The sequence below is a fragment of the Eleutherodactylus coqui genome, chromosome 5 (assembly GCF_035609145.1).
Source record: "Eleutherodactylus coqui strain aEleCoq1 chromosome 5, aEleCoq1.hap1, whole genome shotgun sequence".
NCBI lineage: Eukaryota > Metazoa > Chordata > Amphibia > Anura > Eleutherodactylidae > Eleutherodactylus > Eleutherodactylus coqui.
In genome coordinates, this window is record NC_089841.1 from 191,169,124 (window position 1) to 191,193,656 (window position 24,533).

Below are 24,533 nucleotides of genomic sequence, written 5' to 3' on the forward strand. Positions count from 1 at the left end.
CTAAACAACCTCTCTGACAAGACGCTAGCGGCAGGGCAGGCGAGCACCTCCAGGGCATACAATGCAAGTTTGTGCCATGTGTCCAGCTTTGACACCCAATAGTTGTATGGAGCAGAGACATCACAAAGGATGGTGGTATGATCGGCTATGTTCTCCCTCACCATCTTTTTACAGTGCTCCCTCCGACTCAGCCTTGATTTGGGAGTGGTGACACAGTCTTGCTGGGGAGCCATTAAGCTGGCGAAGGCCTTGGAGAGTGTCCCCCTGCCTGCACTGGACATGCTGCCTGATCTCCGCGCCTCCCCTGCTACTTGGCCCTCGGAACTGCATCTTCTGCCACTAGCGCTGTCAGATAGGAACTTTAGCATCACTTTTTCCACCAGGGCTCTGTGGTATTGCATCACTCACATACCCCTTTCCTCTTGGGAATGAGAGTGGAAAGGTTCTCCTTATACCGTGGGTCAAGAAGGGTGTACATCCAGTAATCCTTGTTGGCCAGAATACGTCTAAGGCGAGGGTCACGGGAAAGGCAGCCTAACATAAAGTTGGCCATGTGTGCCAGGGTACCAGCATGCAACACATCTCTGTCCTCACTAAGAAGATGACTTTCAGGATCCTCCTCCTCCTCCTCTACAGCACATACACTCTGAACATATGAGAGGCAAGCAGCATGGGTACCCTCTGCAGTGTGCCCAGCTGTCTCTTCTCCTTCCTCCTCCTACTCCTCGCCCCACCTCCATCTCCTCCAAAACGCGCTGAGATATAGACGTGAGGGTGGTCTGGCTATCAAGCGACATACTGTCATGCTCCGTCTCCTGTTCCAACCGCAAAGCGTTGGCCTTTATGCTTTGCAGCGAACTTCTCAGCAGGCAAAGCAGCGGGATGGTAACGCTAATGATTGCCGCATCGATGCTCACCATCTGGGTAGACTCCTCAAAGTTTCTGAGGACCTGGCAGATATCTGCCATCCATACCCAATCCTCAGTAAAGAATTGCGGAGGCTAACTACCACTCTGTCGCCCATGTTGCAGCTGGTATTCCACTATTGCTCTACGCTGCTCTTACAGCCTGGCCAACATGTGCAGCATAGAATTCCAGCGTGTGGGCACGTCACACAGCAGTCGGTGCTCTGGCAGCTGAAACCGACATTCCAGAGTCCTTAGGGTGGCAGCATCCGGGGTGGAGTTGCGGAAATGTGTGCAGACACGGCTCACCTTGCCGAGCAGGTCAGACAGGTGGGGGTAGTTTTTCAGAAACTGCTGAACCACCAGATTGAAGACGTGGGCCAGGCATGGCACATGTGTGCGGCTGCCAAGCTGCAGAGCCGCCACAAGGTTACGGGCGTTGTCACACACGACCATGCCTGGTTGGAGGCTCAGCGGCAAAAGCCAGAGGTTGATCTGCTCTGTCAGACCCTGCAGCAGCTCGGGGGCCGTGTGCTTCTTGTCACCTAAGCTGATTAGTTTCAGCATGGCTTGCTGACGCTTGCTCACCACTGTGCTGCGGCGCCGCACGCTACAGGCTGTTGGAGATGTGCTCAAACTTCTTAATTGAGAGGTAGAGGTGGCAGAGGAGGAGGAGGGGGAGGGTTTGGAGGAGGTGGCATAAAACGCCGCCGATACCAGCACCGAGGTAAGACCCGTTATTCTAGCTGTGGGTAGGACGTGAGTGGTCCCAGCCTCCACCAAGTTCACCCAATGTGCCGTCAGGGAGATATAGTGGCCCTGCCCGCCAGTACTTGTCCACGTGTCCATGGTCAAGTGGACCTTCCCAGTAACTATGTTGGTGAGGGCACGATTTATGTTGCGGGAGACGTGCTGGTGTAGGGCTGGGGATGGCACATCGGGAAAAATAGTGGCGACTGGGGACCGAGTAGCGCGGGACTGCCACCGCCATCATGTTTTTGAAAGCCTCCTTTTCCACAAGCCTGTATGGCAGCATTTCCAGGCTGATTAATTTGACAATGTGCACGTTTAAAGCTTGTGTGTGCGGGTGGGTGGTGGCGTAGTTGCGCTTTCGCTCCAACGCTTGTGTTAGCGACAGCTGAACGCTGCGCTGAGAGAAATTGCTGGATGGAGTGGAGGACGGTGGAGGTGAGGGTGTGGGTGCAGCCCGGGAGGCGCTCGTGCCTGTGTCCTGGGAGGGGGATTGGATCTGTGTGGCAGGTTGGGGCACAGGGGAAGAGGCAGTGGTGTGACCCGGAGGCGGTGAATGGCCTTCGTCTCATCTTGTGGGATGCTTGGCCATCATGTGCCTGCACATGCTGGTGGTAGTGAGGCTGGTAGTGGTGGCTCCCCGGCTGATCTTGGTGCGACACAGGTTGCACACCACTGTTCGTCGGTCATCCGTGCTCTCACTAAAAACATCCACACCTTTGAACACCTAGTCCTCTGCACGGAGGCTTGCCATGAGGGGGTGCTCTGGGAAACACTTGGGAGACTCTGGCCCTGGATCTACCCCTGGCCACTCCCCTGCCCCTTTCAATATGTCCTGCTGCTGCACTTGCTTCCCCCCTCTGAAGCCCTGCCCTCAGTAGGCTTAGCAAGCCAGGTGTGGTCAGTCAACTCAACGTCTCGCTGCTCTTCCTCCAAATCCTCTGTGCGCTCCTCCCTCGGACTTACTGCCCTTACTACTACCTCACTGACAGACAACTGTGTCTCATCATCTTCATCCACAAAAAGCTGTTGCGACAGTTGCCGAAAGTCCCCAGCCTCATCACCCGGATTCAGGGAACTTTCCAAAGGTTGGGCATCGGTCACAACAAATTCCTTAGGTGAGAGAGGAACTGTTTTTTCCCACTCATGGCAGAGACCCGAGAACAGTTCCTGGGAGTGTGCCTGCTCAGAATATGTCATTTTCATGAAGTGAGGAGGCTAGGAGGAAGGAGGAGCAGCAGCCAGAGGATTCAGACTTGCAGTCCCCAGGCCGGGAGTAGTGGACTGCGTAGAAGTCTGGGTGGTCGATACATTGCTGGACGCGCTTTCTGCCATCCACGATAGGACCTGCTCCCACTGCTCTGTTTGTAATAAAGGTCTACCACGCGGACCCGTAAATTGTGATAGAAAGCTAGGGAGTCAAAAACTTGCCTCTCTCCTAATCCCGCAGCAGCCGGGTGTGATTCCCCAGGGCCAGGAATTCGACCTGTGCCCACACCCTCACTTGGACGTCCACGTCCTCCACCCTTACCCCTACTCCTCATCATGGCGGATTAAGAATAGAGCAGGGCCCAAATAAAATACCCCACTGTGCGTCCACACCCTCACTTGGACGCCCGCGGCCGCGTCCACGTCCATGTCCTCGACCCTTATCTCTACTCCTCATCATGTCGGATTTAGGATAAAGCAGGGTCAAAATAAATTACCCCACCGTATAGCGCTGACAACTGTGGCTTAATTCACCACACACAGAGACTTGTAGATAGCTGAGGCTCTATGCTGTCACTTGAAAAAATTAACCCGCTGTCTTGCGCTGATACCTAAGGGTAATTTACCGCTTGCAGAGACTGTATGGAGTGGAAGAAGACTCTAAAGCCAGTGGATAGTGCTGGGAACTGTGGCTATCCTAATACCACCAAGGAAAGGGTACTGTGAGACGCTCTGCACAGTGGCAGAGCTGAAATACTTTGCAGCGGCCCAGGAAATATTACAGTACTGTTTCATGGTGAGACCTCTGTGTAATGCACTGCAGATGCAGAACGGTATAACTGAAGTCGTTTGGAGTAGTCTAGGAAATGTTAGAGAGCAGTTTCATGGTGAGAGCTAGTTGTACGACACTGCAGACTGAGAACGCAATAGCTGAAATGGCCTGCACAGCCCGAGATGCCTAAAAAAAAAAAAAGGTGCACTACTGCGCCCAGCCAGCCACAACAGTAATGCACACTATGAAGAGTAGCCCTAAGAAGGGCCTCTGGGGTTCTTGATGACAGGATCCTACTCTAACATGCGTCTGAGGGGAGCCGCGGGCGGGACCAGTTTATGTACTCGGCGGTCACCTGATCGGCCCAGCCACTCACTACTGTGGGGGGGGGGGGGAGGTTGCTGGCACGTCACAGCAGGAAGTGGTAATGCCTTCCCCGCATGTCTATTGGCTAGAAAATGGTGCTAAACATGCGGGGAAGGAAATGCAATTGACTCGAGTACCACGTGGTGTTCGTCTCGAGTAACGAGCATCTCGAGTACCCTAATGCTCGAACGAGCATCAAGTTTGGATGAGTGTGCTCGCTCATCTCTGGTTATTAACTGTGAAGAACAACCACCAAGAATAAAGTAATGTACTTGCAGCAGTGTAGATTGTGATAAGCGAATTAGAAGAATATAAAACAACCCTAATAAAAAAAAACATTATTAATATTATTACAAGGAAAATTCCAGAACGGGGTTCAGGAGGAACAGAAAGAGAAGAAGGAGAAAGTAGGAAAAAGATGGGGGAGATAAGGAGAAGAAAAAAAAAAGGGGGTGAAGGTGGTAACCTTTCATCCTGCACAGCCTGATATAGACTGATATGTTGCTGAACCCTGAAACATTATCCAGGGACTCCAAGAGGATATAAATGGATTGCGTGTATCCGCAGCAACACGGTCAGCTCCTCCATGGTCATTATTTTCTCAACCTTATGAAGCTAAAGAGAGGGAGCACTCCTGGATCTCCAGAGAACTGGGACGTATGATTTTGCTGCATTAGTGAGATACTTTAGAATGGACTTCCAGTAAGTCATTTATGGTAGATCGGATAGGTATAACTGATATAAGGAGGAGGCAAATGGTAGGTCAAGATTAAGAACTTCAGAGATTGTCTCAAAAACCTTCAGCTTTGGGCAATCCTAAAAAAACGTATAAAAGGGCACCCTCAGCCGTGTGACATTTCCAACAGTAGCAGGAGGCAGAGGGGAAGTTTTGGTGGAGCCTGATAGGTACAAGATACCATCTACAAAGCAGTTTGTAGCCAGCTTCTTGGAACTTACTTGCAATAGAAGAATTACATGTAAATTCCAAAATCCTGTCTGAGAGGCAGAAAACATAGGCCTCAAATCCTGTTCCCACTTAGTCAAGAAGAGTGGTTTAAAGTCTGGACCTGAGAGCTAAGAAATAGTGAGGGAATGAAGAACAGGGCCAGGTCCATTACAGATCTGCTCGAACTGGGTTAGGGATCTGTTCACATTGGCAGGTGAAGGCAAAGAAGCGGAAAAATTTCAAAGCTGGACACCTCTCCAAAACCCAAAGAGAGAGGGTCTGTGGACAGCATTAATATCCAGTTGTGATTTGAAAGAAAGTGCACAGCTCTACATCTTCCACGTCAAGCTATTGTTAAAAGGGTCCGACTTCCAGATCAGGGTGTAATTGTAGAGTTTCTCATATGGCAATAAGGGAGAAGGGGAGATATTTACAGAGGGAAAGAGGCATCTACAGACTGTACGGGTAGGAACTATGGTAGAGTGCAGGGTAAAACACTCAGATATAAACTGCATTCAGGGAAACAATTCCAGAGGAACATTGGAAGACTCATTCTGTAGGAACCCATTGTTTCATCTCAGTAAGGTAAACCCAATCCACAACTGTCTGGAGCAGGGAGGCTTCATAGTATTTTCTGAGATCGGGGAGCCTCAAACCACCTGTATATCAGGATAAAAAAAGAAGAAAACAAGCCAGGCGTGGTGGTTTATCAGTTCAAATGAACTACTACAGAGCCAAAATTATTAAGTGAAAAAATCTATTGTCGTTCTTGATTGGAAGTGCCTGGAAAATGTACAAGAGTCAGAGTACGCTATTCATTTTAAAATGGTGCAATGTCCACACCAGGTGTAAAAGTTTTTGGACCATTTGCATAGGTCATTTTTCATGGTTTGCAAGAGATACAGGTGATTTGAAGTGGATAGGAAGTATAGATGAGCAGGAATCTGTACCCCAAGGTACAGCAAAAGGGGAAGGATCCTGCTCACAACTCCTGAAGGGAAGAGGGCAGGGTAGTACTGAGAGCATCTAAATTAGAGAAATGTATTTTAAAATTGGAGATTTGTTAAAAAAGCACTAAATTCAGCTATAAGGACAGAGAGAGGTGAGAGAGGTCTGAGGGGAGGTAATAAAAAAAAAGTTGTCCACATAAGCAGCAATTTTTAAGTCTGTTTCACCTAAACGAAGGCCATAGATAACTGTGTTTTCCCTTCCCTTTCTCAAGAAGGACTTCAAAGTAAGGACAAACATCAATGTGAAGAGGAAGCATCCTTCTTGGGTGCTAATGTCATAAGGGCCCGGTATAGAGTAAAGATCCAGGAAGACATCATTGGACCTAGTCAAAAATGTTTCACAGTACTGAAAATGAGAGGCCATGACTCCAATGACTCAGCAGAGAGTGGCCCCCTAATCAGACATGTCTGTGGCAGGTGTCTGCTGTTCAAAAGTTGAGGCAAGCTAGGTGCAGAGATATCCTTGGTAATAAGCAAATTTTATCTCCCTCTCAGAAGGTGGAAAAAACTTCCTCATTTTGGTTTTATACCAAGGGTCTAAAAGTATGGTTATCCAGTAGTCTTCTTTTTGCTTCATGCTAACAATATAGTTGTCAGCGTGCAACCCTGGCTTGTTGATGGTGCTACTACTACCAGGCACACAACTGCTGGTACTTTCACCAACATCCTTAATGGCAGAGAACATAGTACGTGTTTTTCCTCTTCCCAGTCTTTTCTGATTTCCACCCTTTCTTAAAGCAGATACAATACAGGACTGTACAGTATGTTCCTCCCTAATAGTCACAGACATCTTTTTGCACCTCTCTATTCTTGGCTGTAGTGGCTGCTGAAAATATAGACTTTTATTGTGGCTATAACCACACACGCATACTGCTTCCTGATTAGCTGGGAGAGCTTTTTGCATGGTATTATGGCTATCCAGAGGTCATGTGATTTTTCTTTCTCCTTTATGCCATGTAGCATATACCATTTCAGTGGTTGCAGCCAATTCATTCAAGTATGCTTAGGACTGCAAAATTCAACCTCAGATTGTCTTCTACAGTCGTGGTTTGCTTAACACTATTTAAGACTTTAGAAATGAATAATATATGCATCATTATTTTTTGCAGTTGTACAAACAATGCATCATTTATTAGTGGCTTCACACAGGGGGCATTTATTTTGAAAAAAAAAAAGTACTGTGTGTGTTTGCGACGTTCTTCCTATTTTCCCCTAACACAGCATGCTCTAGTGTTGGCACTTTTGACATGTTCTCCATAGAATACAGATGCAGCAAAGTTTAACATGATTTCCCCACAATTTGATAACTTTCTGTGTCACAATTTGCTACCTCCTTCAATGGGTTTTGTTGATTTAAGATAAGAGAACAATAGTTTTTAATGGCTTGAGATTAGAGATGAGCGAGCACCAAAATGTTTGGGTGCTCGGTACTCAGGTTGAACTATTCGTAATGCTCGAGAGCTCGTTTCGGGCAACGAACCCCTATTGAAGTCAACGGGGGACTCGAGCATTTTTGTATGGGACCGATGCTCCGCATAGGGAATGATTTGTGAAACACCTGAAAACATCAGAAAGTCATGGACACACCACAGAAATGGATGGGGAACAGCAGGGGCAGCATGCATGGCTGCATCTGAGACTCCCAGGTCCCACTGTTAAGCCAAAATGGGGGCAAGAACCTGACGGTCACCCCCTAACTATTTACTTGGGACAGACCCTCATTAGCAAGGCACACACGCTGGCACATCTTAGCTAACCACCACACTAGCTGCAACCAAGGACAATCACTGCCTGCAGGTGACACCGCTGCCTCTTCTCCTGGGTTACATGCTGGCATTGCTGTCCTACCCCCGCACGACTCTGCGTCCATCGCGAACACAAAATCTTCCCTGTGCAGCAATCAGCTGCCCTCATGCCACACGCTCGCATCATAGCCACATCACCCTCATGTCGATTTATAAGTGCATCTGCAATGAGGAGGAAGCGGAGACACACACTGCAGAGGGTTGGCAGGGCTAGGCAGCGACCCTCTTTGAGGCCTTAGTCACACGGGCGTTTTTTGCCGCGATTTGCGGATCGCATGACGGATGCGCATCCGCAAATCGCGTGACCAGGGCCGAAAAATCGCCCGAAAAATCTGCTCCTAGCCGCGTTTCAATAGAAACAGGCCGGAGCTGTCCAGCGCATAGAATTCAATGGAGCCGGCAATACAGCGGTCGATCTCACAATGAATTTTCGGGAAGGGCTTAAAAATATAAGCTCTTGCCGGAAATTCATCCAGAAATGTGTAAAAACAAAAAAATATATATACTCACCTAGTCCCAGCAGACGGAGTTCAGCGCGGCCAGCCGGCAGTTCTCCTGAACTGCTCTGTGTAGTATTCAGCAGCCAGGGAATGAATTCATGAATGGGTGTGAGTGAGAGCTGCCTCTGATTGGTGAGGCTGTGACCAATCAGAGGCAGCTCATTCAGCAGGCGGGGATTTTAAATCCCCGGCTGCTGAATACTACACAGAGCAGTTCAGAAGAACTGCCGGCCGGCCGCGGCTGAACTCCGTCTACCGGGACTAGGTGAGTATATTTTTTTTTTTTTGTTTTTACACATTTCTGGATGAATTTCCGGCAAGGGATTATATTTTTAAGCCCTTCCCGAAAATTCATTGTGCGATCGCCGGCAGCCCATTGCTTTCAATGGAGCCGGCTGTATTGCCGGCTCCATTGAATTCAATGGGCAAACATCATTCTTCTCTGCCACAGCTGTTACAGCTGTGGCAGAGGAGAATGATTTGTCTACTCTATGTTCTCAATAGGGTCGGCGCTGCTGCCGCCGGCCCCATTGAGCGCGTATAGAGAAGAGAACAGGAATCGCAGATCGCAGATAGGTGCGATCTGCGATTTCTGTTCTATAAATTATCGGACGAGTGCATAAAAAGCGCTTATGTGTCCGATACCATTGCAAAGCAATGGTTTAATAAAATCGCCGGACGCATGCGCAAATCGCGCGAAAAAACGCCGTTTGACTGAGCCCTGAAAGTGTGAACGATAGCCCACAATGCTGATGAGAATTGATGATAAATTGACGTACGATCAATTTTCCAATCCTGTGTCACCTCGGTCACAAAATTGTCAGGAGCCGCAAACGTGGGCATAAAGGCGACTTAGGCGCCAGCACTTCTACACACCTCCACAATGTAGCAGTACATACTAAGCAGGAGGAGGAGGTGGCATAATAAGCCTGAGAAACAATGACTGTGGTCGGCCCGCAATACTCTGTGTGGGATGCACGTCAGTGGGCTCAGGGTCAGGCTTGGTCCCAGCCTCCACCTTGTGTGACCCAAGATGCCGTGAGTTACATAGTTATGGAAAATCCATGTGTCCCCACACACTTCATTCTGTGTAGGTGTCAGATAGCAGAACACTGCAATGAGGGAAGCCTTCTGCGCCCAACCCAAGTCATTCAGTGTATTTGTGCCAGATAACTAAAACACCGGAATGGGAAATCTTTGTGCACCCATGGTATAGGCAGGCCCCTGGAACCCAGGGACAGTATTAAACAGGAAGAAAAGAGAGTGCCCAAACATGGCAGAGTTTCACCCCCCCCACCCCCCAGGACCTCGGCCCACATTAGCCAGTCAGTGTATTTGTGCCAGATAGGTTAAACACCGTAATGGAAAATCCGTCTGCACCCTACCCAAGTCATTCAGTGTATTTGTGCCAGACAGATAAAACACTGCAATGGGAAATCTTTGTGCACCCAAAGCATAGGTGAGCCCATGAAACTCAAAAATAGTATTGCACATGAAGAAATCAGAGTGCACAAACATGGCAAAGTTTCACCCTGCCCAGGACCACGGCCCACAATTCTGCCCTAGTCAGTTAGTGTAGTTGTGCCAGATAGATAAAACACTGCAATGGGAAGTCTTTGTGCACCCACAGCATAGGCAGGCCCATGAAACTCAAAGACAATATTACACATGAATAAATCAGAGTGCCCACACATGGCACAGTTTCACCCCGCCCAGGACCTCGGCCCACACTTCTGCCCAAGTCATTCAGTGTTTTTGTGCCAGACTGCTGAACACCGCTATGGGAAACCTTTGTGCACCCACAGTATAGGCGGAACCCTGAAACATTTCTGTAGGAAGAGTATAGTGAAACACCTGAAACTTTTCTGCTGCAAGAGTATAGGCGAACCCCTCAAACCTTTCAGTAGCAAGTGTATAGGCGGACCCCTTCAACCTTTTAGCAGCAAGTGTATAGGCGGACCCCTGAAACCTTTCTGTTGCAAGAGTATAGACGAACCACTCAAACCTTTTAGTAGCAAGTGTATAGCCGGACCCCTGAAACATTTCAGTAGCAAGACTATGGGCGAACCCCTGAAACTTTTCTGTTGCAAGAGTATAGGCGGACCCCTCAAACCTTGCAGTAGTAAGAGTATAGGCAGACCCCTGAAACATTTCTGTAGCAAGACTATGGGCGAACCCCTGAAACTTTTCTGTTGCAAGAATATAGGCGGACTCCTCAAACCTTTCAGTAGCAAGAGTATAGGCGAACACCTGAAAAAATTGGTTTGCCAAGAGTCTAGGCGAAGGCCGGCAAAATTAGATACCTGAGAGCATAGGCGATTGCCTGAAAAATCGGTGTACCAAGAGTATAGGCGAACACCTGAAAAAATTAGTTTGCCAAGAGGATAGGCAAAGGCAGGAAAAATTTGTTGGCTAAGAGTATAGGCGAAGGCCTGAAAAATTAGTGCACCAAGAGTACAAGTGTACCCATGAAAAATTGCTTAACCACGAGGGCAGATGAAAGCCATAAACCTTTTGCAAACATACAGCTCATTGTACCTTTATTTGTAACAGAGCCTGGAGGCAGCCCTCCGAAAACATTGGTTTTAACAGAGCCTTTTGGGCCGCATAAAAATTGGCAGTTCAGCGTGATGACATGCTGTTTAAGGGTGACTACCCACTAGCGTTTTTTTCCGCTGCGAATTTGCTGCATTTTTGTTTCTCCAGATGCCTATGGGACTTCCCAATGTTAAAAACGCAACGCGACGCAACACAACTTTGCGTTTTTAACATTAGAAAGTCCCATAGGCAATTGACAAAAAAAAACGCAGCGGAAAACAAATGCTGGTGAGTAGTCACCCTCAGGAGGAGGAGAAGTAAGATACGAAAGGGATAGGCCAAGCTACTTCTCCCTTTTTTGGGGGTTAGAGAGAGGATGCATATTTCTCCTGTTGCAGATAAAAGAATCTTTAGGATCTGCTGCTTTCCACCGGGGGAGAAGAGAAGTCTGGGGAAATCTAGCCTTTGTTCATCTTTATGAGTGTAAGCATGTTGGCGCTGGCAGTTGACAGGCGGGTTCGCTTATCCGTGATGATCCCCACAGCTGCACTAAACATCCTCTCTGACAAAACGCTAGCGGCAGAGCAGGCCAGCACCTCCAGGGCGTACAGCGCTAGTTCGTGCCACGTGTCCAGTTTTGACACCCAATAGTTGTGTGGAGGAGAGGCATCACAGAGAATGGTGGTACGATCGGCTATGTACTTCCTCACCATCTTTTCACATTGCTCCCTCCGACGCAGTCTTGCTGGGGAGCCAAAAACTGGCAAAAGCCTTGGAGAGTGTTCCCCTGCCTGCACTGAACATGCTGCCTGATACCCGCTCCTCCCCTGTTACTTGGCCCTCTGAACTATGTTTTCTGCCGCTAGTGCTGTCAGGTGGGAACTTTAGCATCACTTTTTCCACCAGGGCTCTGTGGTATTGCATCACACTCGTACCCCTTACCTCTTCGGGAATGAGAGTGGAAAGGTTCTCCTTATACCGTGGGTCTAGAAGAGTGTACACCCAGTAATCCATGTTGGCCAGAATGCGTCTGATGCGAGGGTCACGGAAAAGGCAGCCTAACATGAAGTCAGCCATGTGTGCCAGAGTCCCAGTATGTAACACCTCGCTGTCCTCCCTAGGAGGATGACTTTCAGGTGGCAGCGTCTGTGGTGGACTTGCGGAAATGTGTGCAGATGCAGCGCACCTTGCCGAGCAGGTCTGACAAGTGGGGGTAGTTTTTCAGAAACCACTGAACCACCAGATTGAAGACATGGGCCAGGCATGGCATGTGTGTGAGGCTGCCAAGCTTCAGAGCTGCCACCAGGTTACGGCCATTGTCACACATGACCATTCCCGGTTGGAGGCTTAGCGGCGAAAGCCAGAGGTCGGTCTGCTATGTCAGACCCTGCAACAGCTCGGGGGCCGTGTGCCTCTTGTCACCTAAGCTAATTAGTTTCAGCATGGCTTGCTGACGCTTGCCCACCGCTGTGCTGCGGCGCTGCGCGCAACCGACTGCTGGCGACGTGCTCACACTTCTTAATTGAGAGGTAGAGGTGGTGGAGGAAGTGGAGGAGGGGGAGGGGGGTTGGAGGAGGTGGCATAAAACGCTGCCGATACCAGCACTGAGGTAGGACCTGCTATTCTGGGTGTGGGTAGGATTTGAGCGGTCCCAGGCTCTGACTCGGTCCCAGCCTTCACCAAGTTCACCCAATGTGCCATCAGGGAGATATAGTGGCCCTGACCGCCAGTACTTCTCCACATGTCTGTCGTTAAGTGAACATTCCCAGTAACCGTGTTGGTGAGGGCACTATTTATGTTGTGGGGGATGTGCTGGTGTGGGGCGGGGACGGCACACCGGGAAAAATAGTGGCGACTGGGGACCGAGTAGCACAGGACCGTCGTCGCCATCTGGTTTTTGAAAGCCTCTGTTTCCACAAGCCAACGCTTGTGTTAGCGACAACTGAACGCTGCGCTGAGCGACATTGCTGGATGTTGTGGAGGACGGTGGGGGTGAGGGTGTGGGTGCAGGCTGGGAGGCGCTCGTACCTGCGTTCTGGGAGGGGAATTGGATCTGTGTGGCAGTTTGTGGCACAGGGGAAGAGGCAGGGGTGTGACCCGAAGGCGGTGAATGGCCTTCGTCCCATGCCTGGCCATCATATGCCTGTGCATGCCTGTGAGGCTGGTAGTGGTGGCTCCTCGGCTGGTCTTTGTGCGGCACAGGTTGCCACCACTGTTCATCAGTCGTCCGTGCTCTCACTAAAAAACATCCACACCTTTGAACACCTAGCCCTCTGCATGGAGGCTTGCCGTGGGGGGGGGGGGGGGGGGGGGCTGGGTGCTTTGGGAAACAGTTGAGGGATTCTTTGCTCTGGCCTTGCCTCTCCCCCTGGACACCCCACTGCCTCTTCGAGCCTGTCCTGCTGCTGCACTTGCCTCCCCATCTGAAGACCTGTCCTCAGTAGGCTTAGCAAGCCAGGTGGGGTCAGTCACCTCATCGTTCAGCAGCTCTTCCTCCGAATCCTCGGTGCGCTCCTCCCTCGGACTTACTGCCCTTACTACTACCTCACTGACAGACAACTGTGTCTCATCATCCTCATCCATAAAAGCTCTTGAGACAGTTGCCGGAAGTCCCCAGCCTTATCACCCGGACTCTGGGAACTTTCCAAAGGTTGGGCATCAGTCATGACAAACTTCTCAGGTGAGAGAGGAACCGTTTTTTCCCACTCAGGGCAGGGCCACGAGAACAGTTCCTGGGAGTCTGCCTGCTCAGAATATGTCATTTTCATGGAGTGAGGAGGCTGGGAGGAAGGAAGAGTAGCCAGAGGATTCAGAGTTGCAGTGCCTAGGCCGGGAGTAGTGGACTGCGTAGAAGACTGGGTGGTCGATACATTGCTGGACGCGTTTTCTGCCATCCATGACAGGACCTGTTCGCACTGCTCTGTTTGTAATAAAAGTTTACCACGTGGACCCACAAATTGGGATATGAAGCTGGGGAACCCAGAAGCGTGACTCTCTCCTAATCCCTCAGCAGCCAGCTGTGATTCACCCCATCCAGGAACTCGGCCTATGCCCACACCCTCACTTGGACGCCCGCATCCGCGTCCACGTCCTCGATCCTTATCCCTACTCCTCATCATGGCGGATTAAGGATAGAGCAGGTCCAAATAAATTGCCCCACTGTACAGCGCTGACAATTTTGGGTAATTCACCGCACACAGAGACTTGTAGATAGCGGAGTCTCTATGCTGTTACTTGAAAAAATTAACCCGCTGTCTTGCGCTGATACCTAGGAGTAATTTACCGCTCACAGAGACTTGTAGATAAGAGAGGCTGTATGGAGTGGGAGAAGACTCTAAAGCCAGTGGATAATGCTGGTAACTGCGGCAATCTCAACCCCTCCACCCCACCCCCAAGGAAAGAGTATTGTGAGACGCTCTGCATAGCGGCAGAGCTGAAATACTTTGCAGTGGCCCAGGAAATATTAGAGTACTGTTTCGCGGTGAAACCTTTTCTAATGCACTGCAAACATAGAACGGTATAACTGAAATAGTTTTCAGTGGCCCAGGAAATATTGGAGTACTGTTTGGCCGTGAGACCCAGGTCTAATGCACTGCAGGCATAGAACGGTATAACTAAAAAGCTTTGCAGTGGCCTAGGAAATATTACAGTACTGTTTAGTGGTGAGACCTCTTTCTAATGCACTGCAGACTGAGAACGGTATAACTGAAAGGCTCTGCAGAGGGCTAGATTTTAAAAAAAGGGGTGCACTACTGCTCCCAGCCAGCCACAACTATAATGCCCACGGTGAGGAGTAGCCCTAAAAACGACCGTTGGGGTTCTTATAGAGAGGATCCCGACTGTAAAACTTTCCCTATCTCAGCAGCTCTGTCCCTAAACTCTGTCTAATGCACTGCAGACTGAGAATGCTATAGCTGTAGTGCTGTGCAGAGGGATAGATGCCTTAAAAAAAATTTGATGCACTACTGCTCCCAGCCAGCCTCAACTGTAATGCACACGATGAGGAGTTGCCCTAAGAAGGACTGTTGGGGTTCATGTAGAGAGGATCCCGACTGTAAAACTTTTCCTCTCTCAGCAGTTCTGTCACTAAACTCTGCCTAATGCACTACAGACTGAGAATGCTATAGCTGTAATGCTCTGCAGAGGGATAGATGCCTTAAAAATAAATGATGCACTACTGCTCCCGGCTGGCCACAACTGTAATGCACACGATGAGAAGTAAACCTAAGAAGGACCGTTGGGGTTCTTGATGAGAGGATCCTACTCTAACACTTTCCCTATACCAGCAGCAGCACTTTCCCTAGCCACTGCCAGCATGTGTCTGATGCGAGCCGCAGGCGGGACCAGTTTAAGTCTTCGGCGGTCACCTGATCGGCCCAGCCACTCACTGATGTTGACGGGCAGAGGGCTGGCACGTCACAGCAGGAAGTGGTAATGCCTTCCCGTATGTTTATTGGCTAGAAAATGGGGCTAAACATGCGGGGAAGGAAATGCAATTGACTCGAGTACCGCGTGGTGTTCGTCTCGAATAACGAGCATCTCAAGTACCCTAATGCTCGAACGAGAATCAAGCTCGACTTAAAGGGGTTGTCCCGCGCCGAAACGTTTTTTTTTTTTTTTTTTTTAACCCCCCCCCCCCCCCCCCCGTTCGGCGCGAGACAACCCCGGGGTTAAAAAAACAACCCGCACAGCGCTTACCTGAATCCCGGCGGTCCGGCGTCTTCATACTTACCTGCTGAAGATGGCCGCCGGGGTCTGCTCCCTCCGTGGACCGCAGCTCTTCTGTGCGGTCCATTGCCGATTCCAGCCTCCTAATTGGCTGGAATCGGCACGTGACGGGGCGGAGCTACACGGAGCCGGCATTCTGCACGAGCAGCTCCATTGAAGAGAGCAGAAGACCCGGACTGCGCAAGCGCGGCTAATTTGGCCATCGGAGGGCGAAAATTAGTCGGCTCCATGGGAACAAGGACGCCAGCAACGGAGCAGGTAAGTATATAACTTTTTATAACTTCTGTATGGCTCATAATTAATGCACAATGTACATTACAAAGTGCATTATTATGGCCATACAGAAGTGTATAGACCCACTTGCTGCCGCGGGACAACCCCTTTAAGATGAGAACTTCCTGTGAAAAGCAAAAAACTTAAAAAAACCTTGCGTATGCAGGAAACCTAATACATTAAACAATGTTTTTTTTAATTTAAGAACAGTGTTACAAAACATACAGATCTGCCAGATGAATCAAGACCGTTTGATTCATAATAAATTAGGTTATATACTTATAATCTGGTAACGCAGGTCTTGCAGTGGAGACAATCAATTAGAAGACAAAAAAACTTTGAGTAAGCTTATAAGAATCGGATTATATTAAAATTAAAATTATGGATAATGTCTCAGGAAGCCTAATATATAATCAAAATAATTAATAACTGTGAAAGCCAAATTCCAATTTTTTTAATACTCTTCCTATCACCACACGTAGACAAGCAAGAATAATTTTGTAATTGGTAAATTGCTAAAATTTATAGATATAAAGACATTTATGTAAAAAGTATTAGTGTTAATAGTATAATGATTAGAGATGAGCGAGTATACTCGCTAAGGCAGATTACTCGAGCGAGAAGTGCCTCAGCCGAGTATCTCCCCGCTCGTCTCTAAAGATTCGGGGGCCGAATAATATAATATTTAACCCTATTTGTAATATCATGTAAATACTGTATATAAAACAGCCACAAATATTTTTTACAATATGGAAATTAAGTGACATCACTTCCTATTCTGTAACATCTCCTCCATAATAAAGACAGTGCTGATGGGTCACACATCACCTCCTAGAAGTAACCAGCAGCAATGAAGACTTTCCTGCTCCTCCTTATATCACTGGCCTGCTTGTCAGGTGAGCATTATTAGAGACATTACTAGTACATTAGTAGAGAGATATTACTAGCAATATGATGAGATGTTTATATGGATGGAACCTTATTCTGTGTATTTCCAGGTGTCCAGTCTGAGCGACTTGTCCAGTCATTAGACCCAGTGGTGATAAAGCCTGGGACTTCCCACAAACTCTCATGTCAAGGGTTTGATTACAACTTCGGTGACCACTGGATGAGCTGGACTAGAGAGAATTCTGATGGAAGATTAACATGGATTGGTAAAATTGAGCCTGATGGGAGTAGCGCATACTATCATAATTCATTTAAAGGCCGATGCACAATTTCCAGAGATAACAGTAATAACATAGTACATCTACAAATGAACGACATGAAGTCTGAGGACACGGCCAGATATTACTGCGCAAGATACACAATGATACAAGACAATATCTGAGTGTGACATAAACTGGTAGAAAGATTCATCATTTGCTCACTAGAGGGCAGCAAACGTCCTATAATATTATAAGTAAGAAATAACAATGGAAATGCAATAGAGATGAGCCCCCCTCTCTCCCAACAATTTTTACTTCTGAAAAACCCTCATTAGCAAGGCATACCTTAGCTAAGCACCACACTACCTCCAACAAAGCACAATCACTGCCTGCATGACACTCCGCTGCCACTTCTCCTGGGTAACATGCATGGAGGTGCATGACACCTCCATCAGGAGATGCACACGTGGGCATAGCAATGGGGAACCCATGTGCCACACACTATTCATTCTGTCAAGGTGTCTGCATGCCCCAGTCAGACCGGGGTTTTTTATAAATAGTCACAGGCAGGTACAACTCCGCAATGGGAATTCCGTGTGCACCCACAGCATGGGTGGCTCCCTGGAACCCACCGGCGGTACATAAATATATCCCATTGCATTGCCCATCACAGCTGAGGTAACGTCAGGTTTAATGCAGGTGGTCTTCGGCCCACACTGCATGCCCCAGTCTGACCGGGGTTTTTAATACATAGACACTGGCAGGTACAACTCCCTAATGTGAAGTTCCTGTGGACCAACGGCATTCGTGGCTCCCTGGAACCCACCGGCGGTACATAAATATATCCCATTGCATTGCCCATCACAACTGAGGTAACGTCAGGTTTAATGCAGGTGGGCTTCGGCCCACACTGCATGCCCCAGTCAGACTGGGGTTCTTTAGAAGTGGACACAGGCAGTTTCAACTCCGTGTGGACCGACAGCATGGGTGGGTTCCAGGAAGCCACCGGCAGTACATAAATTTATACCATTGCAGTGCCCATCACAGCTGAGGTAACGTCCGATTAAATGCAGGTGGTCTTCGGCCCACACTGCATGCCCCAGTCTGACCAGGGTTTTTAATACATAGACACTGGCAGGTACAACTCCCTAATGTGAAGTCCCTGTGGACCCACAGCATGGGTGGCGCCCTGGAACCCACCGGCGGTACATAAATATATCCCATTGCATTGCCATCACAGCTGAGGTAAGGTCAGGTTTAATGCAGGTGGGCTTCGGCCCACACTGCATGCCCCAGTCAGACTGGGGTTCTTTAGAAGTAGACACATGCAGTTACAACTCCGTGTGGACCGACAGCATGGGTGGGTTCCAGGAAGCCACCGGTGGTACATAAATATATCCCATTGCAGTGCCCATCACAGCTGAGGTAACGTCAGGTTTAATGCAGGTGGGCTTCGGCCCACACTGCATGCCCCAGTCAGATTGGTGTTCTTTAGAAGTGGACACATGCAGTTACAACTCCGTGTGGACCGACAGCATGGGTGGGTCCCAGGAAGCCACCGGCGGTACATAAATATATCCCATTGCAGTGCCCATCACAGCTGAGGTAGCGTCCGATTAAATGCAGGTGGTCTTCGGCCCACACTGCATGCCCCAGTCTGACCGGGGTTTTTAATACTACGGCTTTTCCGCCCGCTGTCCATGCGAGTAGCAGTTATCTATCGCCCCCCAGGTGCTCCTCGCCTGTTTTTGGACCACTTTGCTGCCTGGCTCCCCCACTTCCTATCCTGTGAAATTCCAACCCTCATCTTAGGTGATTTTAACATCCCCACTAATGACCCTATGTCCCCATCTGCCTCTAAGCTTCTTTCGCTCACCTCCTCCCTTGGTCTCTCTCAACTCACAGCCTCTCCCACTCACAGGGATGGCAACACTCTTGATCTGGTCTTCTTCCGTCTCTGCTCTGTTTCCAACTTCACTAACTCCCCTCTCCCGCTCTCGGATCATAACTTCCTCTCTTTCTCTGTCACGCTCCCTACCATCTCTCCAGACCCACCTACCTACAGTACCTACAGGAACCTTAAGGCCATTCACACCCAGGACTTTGCTGAATCCCTACAGTCCTCTCTGTCCCCCATCTCTCTCCTCTCCTGCCCCAACCTGGCTGCCGCTCACTACAACACCGCTCTCAAACATGCCCTGGATGAAGCAGCGCCCCCCAGAACCCGAGCCATTCGATGTAGAACACGGCAACCCTGGCTCACACCTCATACACGCTTCATCCGGCGGTGCTCTAGAAGTGCTGAACGGCTGTGGAGGAAATCGCAAACGGCACCAGACTTCCTCCACTACAAATTCATCCTCAGAACCTACAACCTCGCCCTCCACCATGCCAAACAAGTCTACTTCACCTCGCTAGTCTCCTCATTATCGCACAACCCTAAACGGCTCTTTGATACTTTTCACTCCCTTCTCAGCCCAAAACCGCAGCCCCCAGTGACGGATCTCAGTGCTGAAGAGTTGGCTGCTTACTTCAAAAAGAAAATAGACGACATCCGTCAGGAAATAACTTCCCAATCCCAGACTAGCCCTGACCCTAGTCCTGTCAGCACTGCATCTAGCTCCTGCTCACTGTCTGTACTCAGACCAGCGACAGAGGAAGAAGTCTCCAAATTGCTCTTCTCTGCTCGCCCCACCACCTGCGCTAGCGACCCTCTCCCCTCACACCTCCTCCGTTCCTTCTCCCCAGTGGTCATCTCCCATCTCACCACTATATTCAACCTCTCTCTGACCTCTGGCATCTTTCCCTCTTCTTTCAAACACGCCATCATATCCCCACTGCTAAAGAAACCGACTCTGGACGCGACTGATGCTGCCAACTACAGACCCATCTCAAACCTCCCCTTCATCTCCAAACTACTAAAACGCCTAGTTTACTCCCGCCTTGTAAGCTATTTATCAGAGAACTCTCTCCTAGACCCCCTACAGTCTGGATTCCGACCCCAACACTCGACAGAAACTGCCCTTACTAGGGTATCCAATGACTTACTGACAGCCAAATCGAGGGGCGATTACTCCCTACTGATCCTCCTCGACCTTTCTGCAGCGTTTGACACTGTTGACCACAAACTCCTCCTCAGTATGCTACGCTCCATTGGCCTAAAGGACACTGCCCTCTCCTGGTTCTCCTCTTACCTATCTGACAGCTCTTTCAGTGTCTCCTTTGCTGGCTCTACCTCCCCTCCTCTTCCCCTTGCTGTTGGGGTTCCCCAGGGCTCGGTCCTTGGCCCCCTTCTCTTCTCTATCTACACAGCCCCTATTGGACAAACCATCAGGAGTTTTGGCCTCAAATACCACCTGTACGCTGATGACACCCAGCTATACACCTCTGCCCGTGACATCTCTGCACCCTTCCTCCAAAACATCACTAACTGTCTGTCCGCTGTCTCTAACACCATGTCCTCTCTCTACCTAAAACTAAACCTCTCTAAAACTGACTTACTGGAATTTCCACCCTCCACTAACCGACCTCATCCTGACATCTCCATCTCAGTGTGTGGCGCCACCATAACTCCTAGACAACACGCCCGCTGTCTTGGGGTCATATTTGACTCTGATCTCTCTTTTGTACCCTACATCCAATCTCTGGCCCGAACATGTCAGCTGCACCTCAAGAACATCGCAAGAATCTGCTCTTTTCTCACTGTGGAGACGTTAAAAACGCTTATTGTCGCCCTCATCCACTCCCAGCTCGATTATTGCAACTCGTTGCTGATCGGCCTCCCCTGCACCAGACTCTACCCTCTCCAGTCCATCCTGAATGCGGCAGCCAGGCTCATCTTCCTGTCCAGCCGCTACTCGGACGCCTCTGTCCTGTGCCGGTCACTGCACTGGCTGCCCATTAAATACAGAATTCAATTCAAACTCGCTACCTTCATCCACAAAGCCCTCCACAGTACAGCGCTACCCTATATCGCCTCCCTCATCTCAATCCATCAACCAGCCCGGGCTCTCCGCTCTGCTAATGAAACCAGACTGAGCGTCCCTTTAATTCGAACTTCTCATTCCCGCCTCCAAGACTTCTCCAGAGCAGCGCCGGTCCTCTGGAACGCACTACCAAAGGCTACCCGAGCAATCCAGGACTCGCAGAACTTCAGGCGTGCTCTAAAAACGCACCTCTTCAGGGAGGCATACCGCATTCCCTAAACAAACCTCTCTGTACTCCACCTGATAACATGCTCCCTGACCTACTGACTGCAATCCCTGCTAGCCATCATAAACCGCTCCTTCAGTCACACCGTTTCTGCCGTCACACGGCTAAATGTCTGACCATTGTCTATGTGTATAGCATCGCTCACTCTCCACCTCGCCATACCGTGCACATCTCCAGCCCTTTACCTTCTGTATCACCCCATTACTTGTAGTATGTAAGCTCGTTGGAGCAGGACCCTCACCCCTATTGTTTCCATCAACTGATTACTATATGTAACCGTGGTTCTGTAATGTTTGTATTTTGTCTTTCTGTATTCCCCCCTGTCTATGTAAGCGCTGCGGAATATGTTGGCGCTATACAAATAAAGATTATTATTATTACATAGACACTGGCAGGTACAACTCCCTAATGTGAAGTCCCAGTGGACCCACGCCATGGGTGGCTCCCTGGAACCCACCGGCGGTACATAAATATATCCCATTGCATTGCCCATCACAGCTGAGGTAACGTCAGGTTTAATGCAGGTGGGCTTCGGCCCGCACTGCATGCCCCAGTCAGACTGGGGTTCTTTAGAAGTGGACACATGCAGTTACAACCCCGTGTGGACCGACAGCATGGGTGGGTTCCAGGAAGCCACCGGCGGTACACAAATATATCCCATTGCAGTGCCCATCACACCTGAGGTAACGTCCGATTAAATGCAGGTGGTCTTCGCCCCACACTGCATGCCCCAGTCTGACCGGGGTTTTTAATACATAGACACTGGCAGGTACAAATCCCTAATGTGAAGTCCCTGTGGACCCACGGCATGGGTGGCTCCCTGGAACCCACCGGCGGTACATAAATATATCCCATTGCAGTGCCCTGGACAGCAAAGCTAACATCAGATTAAATGCAGGTGGGCTTCGGCGGTACATTAATGTATCCCATTGCAGTGCCCTGCTCAGCAGAGCTAACGTCACATACAATACAGGTGTGCTTCGGCCTACAGTGCATGCCCCAGTCAGAGTGGTAATATGTACCTTAACAGTAACTGCGTTGGTGGGAATGTGGTGGCGACTGCGGACCTAGTAGCGCGGTCTTATTTAGTTGGTTTTCGGAATGCGGCCAGGATTAAGTGGGCCGTGGCGGGGGGGTGGTGGTGGGGCTCTCTTGTTGTGTCGGTAAAGGTGAAATTCTTGGACTGCCACCAGACGGACCTATGCAAAGGTATTTGCCAAGAATGTTTTCATTGTTGGAGGAGGAGGGGGATGTTTTTGATGCACTACGTGTCCTCTCCACGTGTCCGTGGTTATATGCACCTTAACAGTAACCGCGTTGGTGGGAAATGGCCTCGCCACCATCATGTCTTTGGGAAGCCTCCGTTTCCACACCCCAGTGACATAGCATTAGCAGCGGTATAGGTAGAGCCCAGAATTAGTAACATTTCAGCGGTAGCATTAGGAACAGGCCCCAGTAACATATTACTAGCAGCAGTATAGGGGGAGCACAGTATTAGTTCCATTAGAGTAGTAGTAGCAGTCCAGACAGGCCCCAGTAACAATTCCGAAGCAGCAGTATAGGGGGAGCGCAGTCTTAGTTCCATTTCAGTAGTAGTAGCAGTCAAGACAGGCCCCAGTAACAATTCCGAAGCAGCAGTATAGGGGGAGCACAGTATTAGTTCCATTTCAGTAGTAGTAGCAGTGAAGACAGGCCACAGTAACATATCACAAGCAGCAGTATAGGGGGAGCACAGTATTAGTTCCATTTCAGTAGTAGTAGCAGTCTGGACAGGCCCCAGTAACATATCACTAGCAGCAGTATAGGGAGAGCACAGTATTATTTCCATTTCAGTAGTAGTAGCAGTCAAGATAGGCCCCAGTAACAATTCCGAAGCAGCAGTATAGGGGGGGCACAGTATTAGTTCCATTTCAGTAGTAGTAGCAGTGAAGACAGGCCACAGTAACATATCACAAGCAGCAGTATAGGGGGAGCACAGTATTAGTTCCATTTCAGTAGTAGTAGCAGTCTGGACAGGCCCCAGTAACATATCACTAGCAGCAGTATAGGGAGAGCACAGTATTATTTCCATTTCAGTAGTAGTAGCAGTCAAGATAGGCCCCAGTAACAATTCCGAAGCAGCAGTATAGGGGGGGCACAGTATTAGTTCCATTTCAGTAGTAGTAGCAGTCAAGACAGGCCACAGTAACAATTCCGAAGCAGCAGTATTCATCTTGATGAGTGTAAGCCTGTCGGCACTGTCGGTTGACAGGTGGGTACACTTATCTGTGATGATTCCCCCAGCCACACTAAACACCCTCTTTGACAAGACGCTAGCCGCAGGACAAGCAAGCACCTCCAGGGCATACAGCGCGAGTTCAGGCCACATGTCCAGCTTCGACACCCAGTAGTCGTAGGGGGCAGAGGCGTCACGGAGGATGGTCGTGCGATCGGCTACGTACTCCCTCACCATCATTTTACAGTGCTCCCGCCAACTCAGCCTTGACTGGGGAGCGGTGACACAGCCTTGCTGGGGAGCCATAAAGCTGGCAAAGGCCTTGGAGAGTGTTCCCCTGCCTGCGCTGTACATGCTGCCTGATCTCCGCACCTCCCCTGCTACCTGGCCCTCAGAACTGCGCCTCCTGCCACTAGCGCTGTCGGATGGGAATTTTACCATCAGTTTGTCTGCCAGGGTCCTGTGGTATAGCATCACTCTCGAACCCCTTTCCTCTTTGGGTATGAGAGTGGAAAGGTTCTCCTTATACCGTGGGTCGAGCAGTGTGTACACCCAGTAATCCGTAGTGGCCAGAATGCGTGTAAGGCGAGAGTCACGAGAAAGGCATCCTAACATGAAGTACGCCATGTGTGCCAGGGTACCTGTACGCAACACATGGCTGTCCTCACTAGGAAGATCACTTTCAGGATCCTCCTCCTCCTCCTCCTCAGGCCATACACACTGAAAGGATGACAGGCAAGCAGCATGGGTACCCTCAGCAGTGGGCCAAGCTGTCTCTTCCCCCTCCTCCTCATGCTCCCCCCCCCTCCTCCTCCTCAACGCGCTGAGATATAGACATGAGGGTGCTCTGACTATCCAGTGACATACTGTCTTCCCCCGCCTCTGCTTCCGAGCGCAAAGCGTCTGCCATTATGCTTTGCAAGGGACTTCTCAAGAGGCATAGCAGAGGAATGGTGACGCTAATGATTGCAGCATCCCCGCTCACCATCTGGGTAGACTCCTCAAAGTTTCCAAGGACCTGGCAGATGGCTGCCAACCAGGCCCACTCTTCTCTGAAGAATTGAGGAGGCTGACTCCCACTATGCCGCCCATGTTGGAGTTGGTATTCCACTATAGCTCTACGCTGCTCATAGAGCCTGGCCAACATGTGGAGCGT